General features: G+C 43.3%; 1 protein-coding gene across 12 annotated transcripts in view; it reads right to left on the bottom strand.

Moving 5' to 3' along the window:
* Window positions 1-12,862, bottom strand: part of LOC128930282 (uncharacterized) — a 968,777-nt gene that overhangs the window by 858,057 nt on the left and 97,858 nt on the right. For 8 of the 12 annotated variants that reach the window (XR_013530215.1, XR_013530214.1, XR_013530213.1 and 5 more), the window contains one exon: window positions 5,457-5,569. The exons of 3 other annotated variants lie outside the window; for them this stretch is intronic. The gene's annotated coding sequence lies outside the window, so the exon portion shown is untranslated. One more of the 12 variants, XR_013530217.1, reaches the window with a different exon arrangement.

Here is a 12,862-nt window from a genome sequence, read left to right on the forward strand (position 1 = left end):
CTGCGTTGGAGCTGGGCCTTGGAAATTGGGAGAAAGACAGATGATCCTGGGAGAGAAGAGAGATGATTTGGCAGAGAGAACGGCATGGACGAGAGGCAGGAAAGCCCAATGGAGGATGATGAGTAATTATGAATGCCAAGAACAGAGCATGTGGGGTGAGAAGGAGAAAGAAAAACACACATATTCCTACTTGCACACACACATACTCATACACACATACGCCTTAAAGCTGGTCTTTTCATTATAGAATCAACTTGTATTGCTCACCAGCAGTATCTAAAATGAGACTGGGTGGCTGGCTGCCCCAGCCTCATGGTTCCAGTCCAGATGCCCTTATGAAGCTCAACATAATTACTTTACTCAAAATAGTGTCAATTACCTTGATGGATCTCGAGATCCATTCCAAGGGTACCACCTAGACCTCTTGTCTCTTCTTCCTCCATCCCTTCCTTGAGTTGCTCTCTTCTGGGAACCATTTGACAAAGCTAAGTCATATGATACAATTTTCTATGAAGTATGCCAGACATCGTTCCTAGTGCCTCATCTATATTACCTCATTTCTATTTCACAACAATCTAACGTGTGGTTATTATTACCATTTTATGGACTGGGCAACTTGAGGTCACAGTGATACGGTCACTTAATCAGAACACAGAGGAAATAAATGATGAGGCCAGGCCTTAAACCCACACCAGCTGATGAAGAATGGGTTTTTTTGTTTGTTTGTTTGCTATTGTTTTAAGACAGAGTCTCTCTCTATTACCCAGGCTAGAGTGCAGTGGCCCAATCACACCTCACTAAAGCCTCGATTTCCTGGTCTGAAGCAATCCTCCTACCTCAGCCTCCCAAGCACTGGGACTACAGGCGCATGCCACCACACCTATCTAATTTTCCTATTTTTAGTAGAGATAGGATTTCACCATGTTGCCCAGGCTGGTCTTAAACTCCTGGGCTCAAGATCCTCCTACCTCAACCTCCCAAAGTGCTGGCATTACTGGCGTGAGCCACAGTGCCCAGCCTGATGCCTAACCGTGTGGCAACTATTGTTAGCATAACAATATTACAGGTGATACCTGCACAAAAATGCATGCAGTCAGCGCAGTAGAGAAGAGATGAAGGCCCAACTTAGGGATTCTGAACAAATAGTCCCAGTCCATATACCATGAGCAAAGGTGGACGCAAACAGCACTGGCAAGTGAGCGGTTCAAAAGGCACAGGCCCTGGGCTGTCAGGGGTTCTAACGGTGCAGGCCTGGGCAGTGAACGGTTCCGAAGGCGTGCTCCCTGCAGCTGTCAGCGTTAGGTAAGTAGTGGGGAATTACCTCGGAAGTGGCTAAGGTTGATTGCCCACCTGGCATCCTTTCTCTGTAAGGAATCAGAGGATGCTGCCTGCAGCTTCTCTCTGCTCTCACACCATTCTCTTTTCACTTCAAATATCATGGGGAAAAGGTTTTGCATTCATGTTATGGAGGGTAATGGTTGTGGGTTCATCTATCAGAAAGCACTAATGGGAGCATTCAAATAAGAGAGAGAAATGAAAGTCAACCAAAGCCCAAGCCTCAGTTGTTTGATTTCTGTGCCCCACAGGGCACAGTTCTCCAAAACAGGCCGAACTGGGGGCAAAGGACAACTTGGCTGTTTAGAAGGAAGGAAAATCTTTCCTTGAGTCAACCCTGATTTTGCTCTGCTGGGGCATTCTCAGGTTACTACTGAGAAACTGCTGTCCTACCCTCATCTCAAAGATGGGGACTCCCTGATCTGACAGAGCCCTCTGCCTGTAGGCGAGACCTGGCAGTGACAGCGGTACACTTGGGCCCGGAAACTGCAGGGATGCGGGAGCACCCTGGGCCATGACAAAGGAAACAGCGCCATCTGGTGGCCCCAGGAGAGATGAGCTACAATTCCCATCCATTGTCTCAGACAGGTACGAAGTTAACCTTAACCCAAAAAGAAAATCGAGATTTGGAAAACAGAAGTCAACCTTGCCTTTATGGACAGCATGGAAGGCGAAACCTGGCCCAGTCCCATTTTGTCTGATCCGTAGCTAAGGGAGAGAGAAATGACAGTGTGGTGAGAGTCATCACCACCAAATGTAGGCGCTCCTGGGGACAGCAAAGCCTTCCTTACTTGGCATTGAGAGACCTGTCCTTGACCCAAACACAGGTCCTTTCGGATGCAAAGAAGACCAAGATAGAGGTCATGAGATTATATTCTGCATGTTGGTGACAATGACTGCCAATAAAAAGCACTTAAGATTTGCCAGGCACTTTGCATGCATTAATTAATAATTAATAATGAACTAATACTTAATAATGAATAATTAAACAGTTGCTTAAAATTAACCCTCATAGCAACCCCAGAGGACGTAAGGTGCTAGTACTATCTCCATTTCTCAGATGAACAAACTAAGACCCTCGGAGCCAATGCAGTGTACCCCGGGCTAGGTCACCCAAGTAGCTAGGATGAGAGTCGAAATTAAAACACAAGCCTATCTAACTCGAGCCTTGTGCCCTTAAGTTACTTCTAGAGCTTCTTACACGGTGGTCCAGAAACCATCTACGCTGGATAGACACAGCCTGTATATAGAAATACAAAACCTCTGACCCTACCCTAGACAAACCGAGTCAGAATCTTGACCGGTGTGAGAACCGGCACTTGAGCAAGTTCCCCAGGTGATGAGATACCCAGCCCACACGTGTGCTGGCTAAACTGTGTCTCCCAAAATTTGTGTGTTGAAGCCCTAATCCCCAGCTGATGGTATTTGGAGATGGGGTCTTTGGGAACTACTTGTTTAAGAAGAGCTTGTGGTGGTGGTGCCCACGCGACGGGGTTAGCACCCTGATAAGAAGAAATTACCAGAACGATTTCTCTTTCTACCATGTAAAGACAAGAAGAATGCCTTCACCAAAAACTGGCCATGCTGGACCTTGATCTTGGACTTCCAGAACTGTGAGAAATAAATTTTTGCTGTTTAAGCCACCCAGTCTATGGTATTTCATCATGGCAGCCTGAGTGGATTAACACGCTAGGCTACACATCCCTGGGCCAGCTTATACAAGCCATCAGTAAATTCATGCCGGTTAGATTCATGAATAACCAAGACATTTCACCACTCTGGCCCTCCAAAGAACTGTGCCAAGGGCACATGTGTACTATTTCAAGGATTTTAGCCTCTTTTGCAACCTACCTCAAGACAACACTGCCTTGGAATCTGTCTTCCAAATCTAAGAACAGGCCCCCTTCCTACATCACTGAAGATTCGTGAGGGAGGGATTTCATAATCAGATGTGATAACCTGGCATAAATGTGCAGAAATGGGAAGAGTATAATAGGAGCTTCGCTCTGTGTTGCGCCTTACAGTTTACAAAGCTCTCTGGCACACGCGATTTTTTCAGAGGGCTGGACATTCCCTGTGGGTACTCTTCAAGTCTGTCAAAGTCATGAAATACAAAGAAAGATGGAAGAATTGGCCCAGACTGGAGAATACGAAGGCAACATGACTAAATGTAACGTGGAATCTTGGAATGATGCGGGACCAAGCAAAACACATGAGTGAACCGACTGGAGAAATCTGAATAAGATCTGCCTATCAGTTATTAGGAGAGTATCAATTCTAATTTCCTGGTTTTGAAAATTATACTACGGCTATGTAGACTGCTAACGTTCCAGGAAGACAGATGAAGGGTAGACAGGAATTCCCTTGTAAGCCTTTTCCAACTTTCTTGTAAGTCAAAATAAAGAGTTTTAAAAAATATAGGGTGGAGGAAGAGGACTCAGCAAGAGACAAAAATAGGGACCACAGAGGAAGGTGGGAACCGCACGGGGGAAACCAAGTGAAGAGCCACATTAAAGAAAAACAAATGGGGGACTCTATGTCCAGGTCCCCTTCCACGAACACTCTCATGGAAGCCATCTTTCTCTTTCCTGGATTTCCCCTCTGGAGTCCCCTTCCACAGTCTCTCGTGGAAGCCTGTCTTCCCCTCCTAAACTCCATCTCTCTCTATTCCCTTCCACTCAGTGTGGAAGCTGCTTTCCTCTTCTGGACTCCATCTTTCTAGATTCTCTCACTTGGCGTGAGAGTTAGCTCTTTCTCTTTCCTCCTGTTTCTCTCTCTCTCTCTCTCTTTCTAAATAAATAAATCACTTTCTACAAAAAAAAAAGAAAAGAAAAACAAATGGGTACTTAATAAAGTTAAATGTTGCTGAAAGTCAAATAAAAATGTAAATGAGTCTCTTGGATTTTTATTTCCTTTTCTGTAAACTTTTCATTGAGGTTTAATATAGAAACAGAAGAGTACACAAATCGCAAGGGAACACCTGCGTGTAAAACACCCAATTCAAGACGCAGAACGCTGACACCAAGGAGCCGTCTCTGTACTGTCTCTGTTACTGTCCTTCCTTCCTACAAAAGTAATTGCTATTGTGGTTCCTTTCTACAAAAGTAATGGCATGGGTTAGTTTTGCCTCTTTTTAAAAAATTAATATAGGGCCAGGAACAGTGGCTCATGCCTGCACTTGGGAGGCTGAGGCAGGAGGATCACCTGACATCAGGAGTTTGAGACCAGCCTCGCCAATATGGTGAAACCCCATCTCTACTAAAAAAATACAAAACTAGCTGGGTGTGGTGGTGTGCACCTGTAATCCCAGCTACTCGGGGGGCTGAGGCAGGAGAATCACTTGAACCCAAAAGGCGGAGCCTGCTGTGAGCTGAGATTGTGCCACTGCCCAACAGCCCAGGTGATAGAGTGAGACTCTGTCTTAAAAAAAAAAAAAAAACATATAAATGGGCCAGACACAGTGGCTCACACCTATAATCCCAGCATCTTGGGAGGCTGAAACAGGCAGATCAACTGAGGTCAGGGTTTGAGAGCAGCCTGGCCAATATGGTAAAATCCCATCTCTACTAAAAAAATACAAACTTAGCCAAGCATGATGGAACATGCCTATAATCCTAGCTACTCGGGAGACAGGCAGGAGAATCACTTGAACGCGGGAGGTGGAGGTTGCTGTGAGCTGAGATCTCACCAGTGCACTCTAGCCTGGGCAACAAGAGTAAAACTCTGTCTCCAAAAAAAAAAAAAAATGATATAAGTGAAATCTTACTGGTCTGGTTTTATCACTCAGTACCATGTGAGATTTTTCCATGTTGTTTCCTATTGTGGTGGTTCATTTTCATTCCTGCATGGTATTCCATTATATAAATATAGGGTGATTTGTTTACTCATTCTACTGCTCATGGCATTTGGCTTGTTTCCACTTCAGGGTTATTACCATTAGTGCCGCTGTGAATATTTTGTAGATGCCTTTTGACACCTATATGGGTGTTTATCTGCTGGGTATATATCTATAAGTAGAATTTCAATTGGATTTTACACTACAGATATGACGGGGGATAGCTATTTCAAAAAACTGATCGATGAGTTAACGGGAGGCAACAGCAAGTATGAACAATACTCACGGTGCCCAAAGCGGCTGCAAATGCCATTTCCACTTCACTCTCAGTACTCGTATGTTTATTCGTGAAGGTGAGAAAAGGCCAAAGGCTCCATTCCATGGGGGAAAAAAAGGACACTGTGGAGCAAAGAAAAGATCTAGGAGTCAAAAATACTTGGGTTCAAACCCCAGCTGGGCCATATTATTTGTTCTACGAGTCTAGGCAACTTGTTTTAGTTCTCTGAATTTGGGGTTCTTCAGCTTTAAAATTGAAATGATAGCTCTAATTCCAAATGCATTGCATTTGGAATAATGCTTGATTCAGGTAACAAACATGATCAGTGATGCTAAGAATATCTTCCTGGGAGATCTTGATCCAGCTTCTCCCAACTTCCCACCAAAATATTTATGGAGAAAACATGAAAATTTTAAATCCTGCAAAACGAAGTCAACCAAGTGACAATAACTCTGATAAATTTCCAAGACGAAAGGTATAGAAGAGGAAAAACACATTTGAAAGGTGTCCCATGCTGGATGCAACAGTGCAAAGCTTCTCTTGTGAGTGTGGATAGAAAATTCTTCTCTCACTAGGGGCCCCATTGTTCAGAAAAGCAAAGTCTATACCAAAAAGCAAACCAAAACAACTTCTTTCTGTTGTGTCCACACTGCTGTTTATGACACCCAAGGAGGCTCTCCCAGACCAGGCTCACCTCCTGCTGTTGGCTGGATATTTTGAGACACAGAAAACAACATCACAGGACCTAAGTGCCAGAAGGTCTAGAGGTGATTCATGGTTTTCTACAGGTGTAGTCTCCACAAACTGGAAATGATGCACGTGTCCCTGAAAGCAGCGACTGTTCATATCAATTATTTCATTTCCACCTCAAAAGTCAAAACTGGAGCTAGATGACAAATTCAAGACAACAACCAGGAATCTAACCCAGGATGTGGGCTTCCCTGGAAAAGCAACAGGAACAACTGGAGCAAAAGATGTTGTGTAAGTCACAGAGTTTACTTGCCTGGGGGGGATGGGAGATAGAAACGGACAATGCCGATAAGATCTCTGTCTGAACTCCAAGTCACATCCGTGAAAAGATCTTCAATCAGACTGACCTTAGCAAATGTTTCAATAACAAAAATTTTAAGACAAGTTCTATAAAAATCCAAAGGGAAAAAGGCAACTATGATGAAACAAAAATTAAGGCAGTTACCAGACTTTTCCTCTACAGTATATGGAATACCAAAAAATAATGAGGAAATATCTACAGCTTTGACAAGGGAATGGTTGTAACTCAATTACCTTATTGAATAAACCATAAGAAGAAATTCTCAGAAGCAGTATCATCTCAGAAACAATATCGTCCATGCATTATCCTTCAAAACAGTCACTTGAAAATACCTCTGGCCAGTGGAAACGTAATTTAAAACTCAATGAGACTATTAGTATAAAAATCGCTTTTAGTTATAAAAGGGACGGCATTGGTCACTGCAATGACAATGCTCCCTGAGCACTGACAAGGCATATTAGTTTTTTAATTATGGTGGCTGAAAACAACACACATGTATTATCTTACAGTTCCACACATCAGAAATCTAAAATGGATCTTACCAGTATAAAATCAAGGTATGGGCAGGGCTGCGTTCCCTCTGGAAACTCTGAGAATCACTGCCTTTTCAATTCTAGAAGTTACCTGCATTCCTTCTCATGACCCTTCATCCATCTTTAAACCCAGAAACATTGAGCCAAGACTTCTCACACTCAGATCTCTCAGGCTTTCTTTTTCCATTCCTTCTTCCACTTATAAAGACGCTTGTTACCTTGGGCCCATCTGGGTGGTCCAGAATAATCTCCTATCTCTTACATTGGACCCACCTGGATGGGTCAGCTGATTAGCAACCTTAATTCCACCTGAAATCTTTATTCCCCTTTGTTATGTAAGCTAACATTTTCATAGGTTCTGAAGATTAAGATAGGAACATCTTTGGGGGACCATTATTCTGTTTGTCCTAATAGTGCAATAATCCTCATTTAATTAGCTCATTTCATCTCCATTTAATTTTTATGAGTTAGAAATATAATTAATCCACTTTATAGAAGAAAAGCTCAGGTTTAAAGCAGCAGCCTCAGAGTCCTTCCAGTCAACTCAAACATTTTATTGGTGGGCTGTGCTGGCTCACACCTGTAATCCCAGCATTTTAGGAGGCCAAGGCATGAGGCTGGCTTAGGACCAGGAACTCAAGACTAGCCTGGGCAACATAGCAAGACCCTGACTCTACAAAAAAAGAATTTTGTAAGTGAGGTGGATGTGGTGATGCATGCCTGTAGTCCCAGCTACTGGGGAGACTGGGGCAGGGGGATCACCTGAGCCCGGGAGTTTCAGGCTGAGGTAAGCTGTGACTGCACCACCGTACTCCAGCCAGGTGATGGAGAGAGAAAACGAAACAAAAAATCTCAGCGTGGTGCAATGGCTCAAGCCTGTAACCCTAGCACTTTGGGAGGCTGAGAAAGGTGGGTGACTTAAGGTCAGGAGTTCAAGACCAGCCTGGCCAACACGGTGAAACCTCATCTCTACTAAAAATATAAACATTGCCAGGCATGGTGGTGCATGCCTGTAACCCTAGCTGTTCAAAAGGCTGAGGCATGAGAATCACTTGAACCCAGGGAGCGGAGGTTGCAGTGAGCCAAGATCACATCACTGCACTCCAGCCTGTGTGACAGTGTGAGACTCTGTCTCAAAAAACAAAAATGTATAGAGAGCTTTCTATACACATAGTTCAGACTTGGAGTCCAGTCTTGCTGAGGAGAGATCATTGAAACTGAATCCTCTAGGAGGTAAACAACTTGGCCATTTTTATTCAGGAAGCCAGTGCCAGAGTAAAGACCTGGACTCCAAAGCCAGTGCTTTTCTAGTACATCTCGAAGTCGTTCAAGAATTTTATTCTCACTCAAAATCTAAGTTTCTTGTTTCCAGAAGGGAAAAAAAAAATCGATGGTCATTTTCTGTGTTTTGTCATAGCACCCACCCTGGAGCTTAGTTCAGCCTGCAATCCCCAGGACCTTCCGGCTACCACAAAGTGTGTTTTCATCACTCACAACACAGAGAACCAATAAAACAACCAGAGAGCAAGAAACCACGCATTTCAGTTCCATCATTTCCAGAACCAAAAGGTGTTCACGTTACAGAAAAAGGAAGGCTTGAATTACAGTCCTCAGAGAACAAATTGCATTTTTATTCTCATGAAGAGAAGAGCCTGTCTTTTCAGAAGTTGACCCCATAATTCCCTAAAAGGCATAGAACCCTACGCAGCCAATGAGAGCAGTTAGTGGAGCCATGTGTCACGTTCACCTTACTTGGCAAAGGTCATGAGATGGTCTTTGAAAGGTAGCACAAAAAAGCTGTAGAATCTTGCCAGATGTGAGTTTATTTATCAGATGGCCAGTTGAGAAGCATAAAATGTTGCTGTTTCTTTCATTTTGAGAAAAACAAATGACAGGTGGATTTTAACTACCTATTATATTTTTACTCTCCCAAAACAGCACAAATGTTTGATTACTTTTCTTGTGCAAAGAGATATTTGCAATGAGACAACTAACATGAATGAATGGCCACATCCCAATTATCCATCCACTCCTTCATTCTGAATGCTCAGCGGATGGACGAGGAATGGGGTGACTAAGGATACAGTCCATATATTATACAATCTCACACAGGCTGGAAAATTCTGGTCCATGCACTCGTTGGTTCATTCCATGAGGCCTTTATTTTCAAAAACATTGTCTTAAATTTACTTTTAAAGAAAACCCCTAGAATATCTTAAAATTGAGTATATTGTAGATCCAGAACATTTTGACTGCCTAGTTCCAAATATACTTGATACATTTTTTTCAAACATTGCCCACCCCATCTGTTAATTCCCATTCCCATTCTCTTTTAGAAATCATCTAAATGTGAATCTCCTTCAGTGTTAATCAAAATGCAATATGGAATATATTAGTCAGCTATTGCCAAAATAATGCTACATAACAAACCAATCTAGTACTCAGTGGCTTAAAAAAGCAATCATTTATTCTTCTTTTTTCATTTTTTTAAGACAGAGTCCCACTCTGTTCCCCAGGCTGACTGCAGAGGTACGATCTCGGCTCACTGCAACCTCCACCTCCCAGGTTCAAGCAATTCTCCTGCATCAGCCTCCCAAGTAGCTGGGATTACAGGTGCATGCCACCTTGCCTGGTTAATTTTTTTAATTTTCAGTAGAGACAGGGTTTCACCATGTTGGTCAGGCTGGTCTCAAACTCCCAATTCAGGTGATCCACCCTCCCTGACCTCCCAAAGTGCTAGGATTACAGGCATGAGCCACCGCACCAGGCCTATTCTTATTTTTGTAGACACACAAGTCAGCTTCAACTCATCTGGGCTGGGCTACACTCCAGGATGTGGGAGCCAGGCTGCAGAGTTAGTCCAAGTCTAATCCACGGGTTTTCTTATTCCAGGGAGTGGGTGTGTTCCACAAGCCTCGTTCTGAGGCTCAGGGATGAAGGTCCAGCAACTGCCTTTGGATGTTCTTTTCCTGCTGGGTTGCTGGGTCACAGAAGGGCATGCCCAAATGTGCAAGCATTGTCCAAGGTTCTGCTCATAGCGCTTATGCCAGCAACCCTTCAGGCAAAGCAAATCACATTGCCAAACCCAAATTCAAGGCACCAGAAAGTACATTTCACCCATCATGAGTCCTTGGTAAGGATGTGAATCTAAAACACTAGTGCAGAGTATTGAACAACTGAGGCCATTCATGTAATAGAACACATTAAGGCAGAATAGCAGAGGACACTGTGAATACAAGAAAAAAATAACCTGACTATTGATCAATAACACAATAACACAAAAGCCTGCTTTATTTTGGGGGGCAGGAAACAGGGTAGATATGGACCAACCCAAACAATGACATTTGAATTTATGGTGTCTCCTACTTGAGTGAGGTCAGGCTGAATCTTGGTGGTTTTAAGGTCTATGTCATAAGAAATGTTCAAAGGGAAAGAGTAATCTCAGATAAATATATTTCCAAATTCCACTTGGATAGAAAAAGAGGTCTAAACTAGAAGGTTCTCTGGAGTTCCTCCCAACTCTATCTCAGCATGGTTCCTAGCGTGTATCAGACGTAGAGGAAGACATCAGGCCCCTAGATGGTAGCAGTCACAAAATGCTGATGGTTGCACTGTCCCAAAGCTGGTGCCCTCAGCAACCAGCATGACATTGTGCAAAGAGCCAGGGCTTTGGAGAGAGGCAAAGTCACAGTTCAGCTGGACCACAGCCTGAGTTCTTTGCTTCTCTGGGTCTCAGTTATACTATCTCTGAAATGAGTCAGACAGACCAGGCAATGTCTATGACACTTCTGGTTATGCAAGCTTATGATTTCATGACAACCTGGCTGCTTGGAGGGGTCAGCAATGCTCAGTGGGGAGAGGTGGTCTAGGTAAGAAGTATGGTTACCAAGAGGCAGAGAAAACTGTGTTGACAGGCACAAGCCAAGATTGAGTTAACAGTGACGTATGGCTGAGTTGTAGGTCTCTACATGCCTCCAAGTGATTCCCTTGTCAACCATCTAGAGTCCTCAGTTTTTTTCCAGAGTCCATCTTTGGGGTTCAGATATGGTCTCCGGAGTGAGACTAGTCCTAGGAGAGCTTCCAACTCCGAACCCTACCCTTTGTCAAGTCTCACAGTACCCCAAAGGCCCGCTTTTCTACAGTTCTCTCTCCCCACAAATGAGGCCACAAGGGCTGTTTCTCTTGCAGCCCAGGAGATAGGAAAAAATGATAATACATGCAATAAAGAAATTTTTATACAGAAATGTATTTTGAGGCTACGATGTAAAGTCCCTTTAGCAGGAGCCGCAATTTTCTTAAATAATCGTTCCCATAATTGGCTACTTGTGGGAACAACTAATTGCGCATGTAATCATTTGCCTGCACAACTCAGCACCAACCAGTAATTAAAGGCAGAGCCGTCCTTGCTAAATTTGGCTCCAGAAATAACAGTAATATTTGCAAGAGTTCAATGTCTTTCTGCCAAGGAACTCTAAGCCCCATTCAAATGAGTATTAGTATTTTTCAAAACATCTTGGAAAAGGGAGACCTGCAACCTTGCCCCAAAGCAAACACAGTCAGAGAAGAACTCCTCTCAATAATTCCCCTGCTTGCATTTATTCTACCAGCTATGTTGAGCATGTTATCAAGCATCTTCCATGTGCTAGGCCTACTCCTTCCCTAAACTAGTGTCTCCTTGATCTTCTGAGCCCTTCTTTCGACACCCTTTCAAAGAAGGTCGGGGAATAGAAAGAAAAAAAAATCACCCAAGCTTGCAAAAGACCCACTTTGGTTAATTTCTTCTAGGCCATAGATAGATCCCAACTAAGCAGTGACTCCTCCCTACCCCAACCCCTACCTGCCACACAGCCACAGTGTTGAAGCAGTATTTGTCATTTTGTGTCTAGAAGATTGCAGTGGCCTCTCAGCTGATTCCCCTGGTTCCATATTTGTCCATTTTTGGTCCAACCTTTTACCCCAAGAAAGCATGCATTGGTCTTAAATTAAAAAGCAGGCCAACAAACGTATGAAAAAATGCTCATCGTCACTGGTCATTGGAGAAATGCAAATCAAAACCACATTGAGATACCATCTCACGGCAGTTAGAATGGTGATCATTAAAAAATCTAAAGACAGCAGATGCTGGAGAGGATGTGGAGAAATAGGAACACTTTTACACTGCTGGTGTGAGTGTAAATTAGTTCAACCATTGTGGAAGACAGTGTGGTGATCCCTCAAGGACCTAGAAATAGAAATTCCATTTGACCCAGCTATCCCATTACTGGGTATATATCCAAAGGATTATAAATTGTTCTACTATAAGGACACATGCACACAAATGTTCATTGTAGCACTGTTTACAATAGTAAAGACTTGGAACCAACCCAAACGCCCATCAATGATAGACTGGACAGGGAAAATGTGGCACATATACATGATGGAATATTATACAGTCATCAAAAACGATGAGTTCGTGTCCTTTGTAGGGACATGGATGAACCTGGAGACCATCATTCTCAGCAAACTGACACAAGAACAGAAAATGAAATACCACATGTTCTCATTCATAGGCGGGTGTTGAACAATGAGAACACATGGACACAGGGAGGGGAGCATCACATGCTGGGGTCTGTTGGGGTGAATAGGGGAGGGACGGCGGGGGGTAGGGAGTTGGGGAGAGAGCATGGGGAGAAATGCCAGATATAGGAGAAGGGGAGGAAGGCAGCAAATCACACTGCCACGTGTGTACCTATGCAACTATCTTGCATGTTCTTCACATGTACCCCAAAACCTAAAATGCAATTTTTAAAAATGCAAAAAATTTAAAAAAGAATAACAAAATAACAAAAAAA

This window comes from Callithrix jacchus, chromosome 20 (genome assembly GCF_049354715.1).
Source record: "Callithrix jacchus isolate 240 chromosome 20, calJac240_pri, whole genome shotgun sequence".
NCBI classification, from domain to species: Eukaryota; Metazoa; Chordata; class Mammalia; order Primates; family Cebidae; genus Callithrix; species Callithrix jacchus.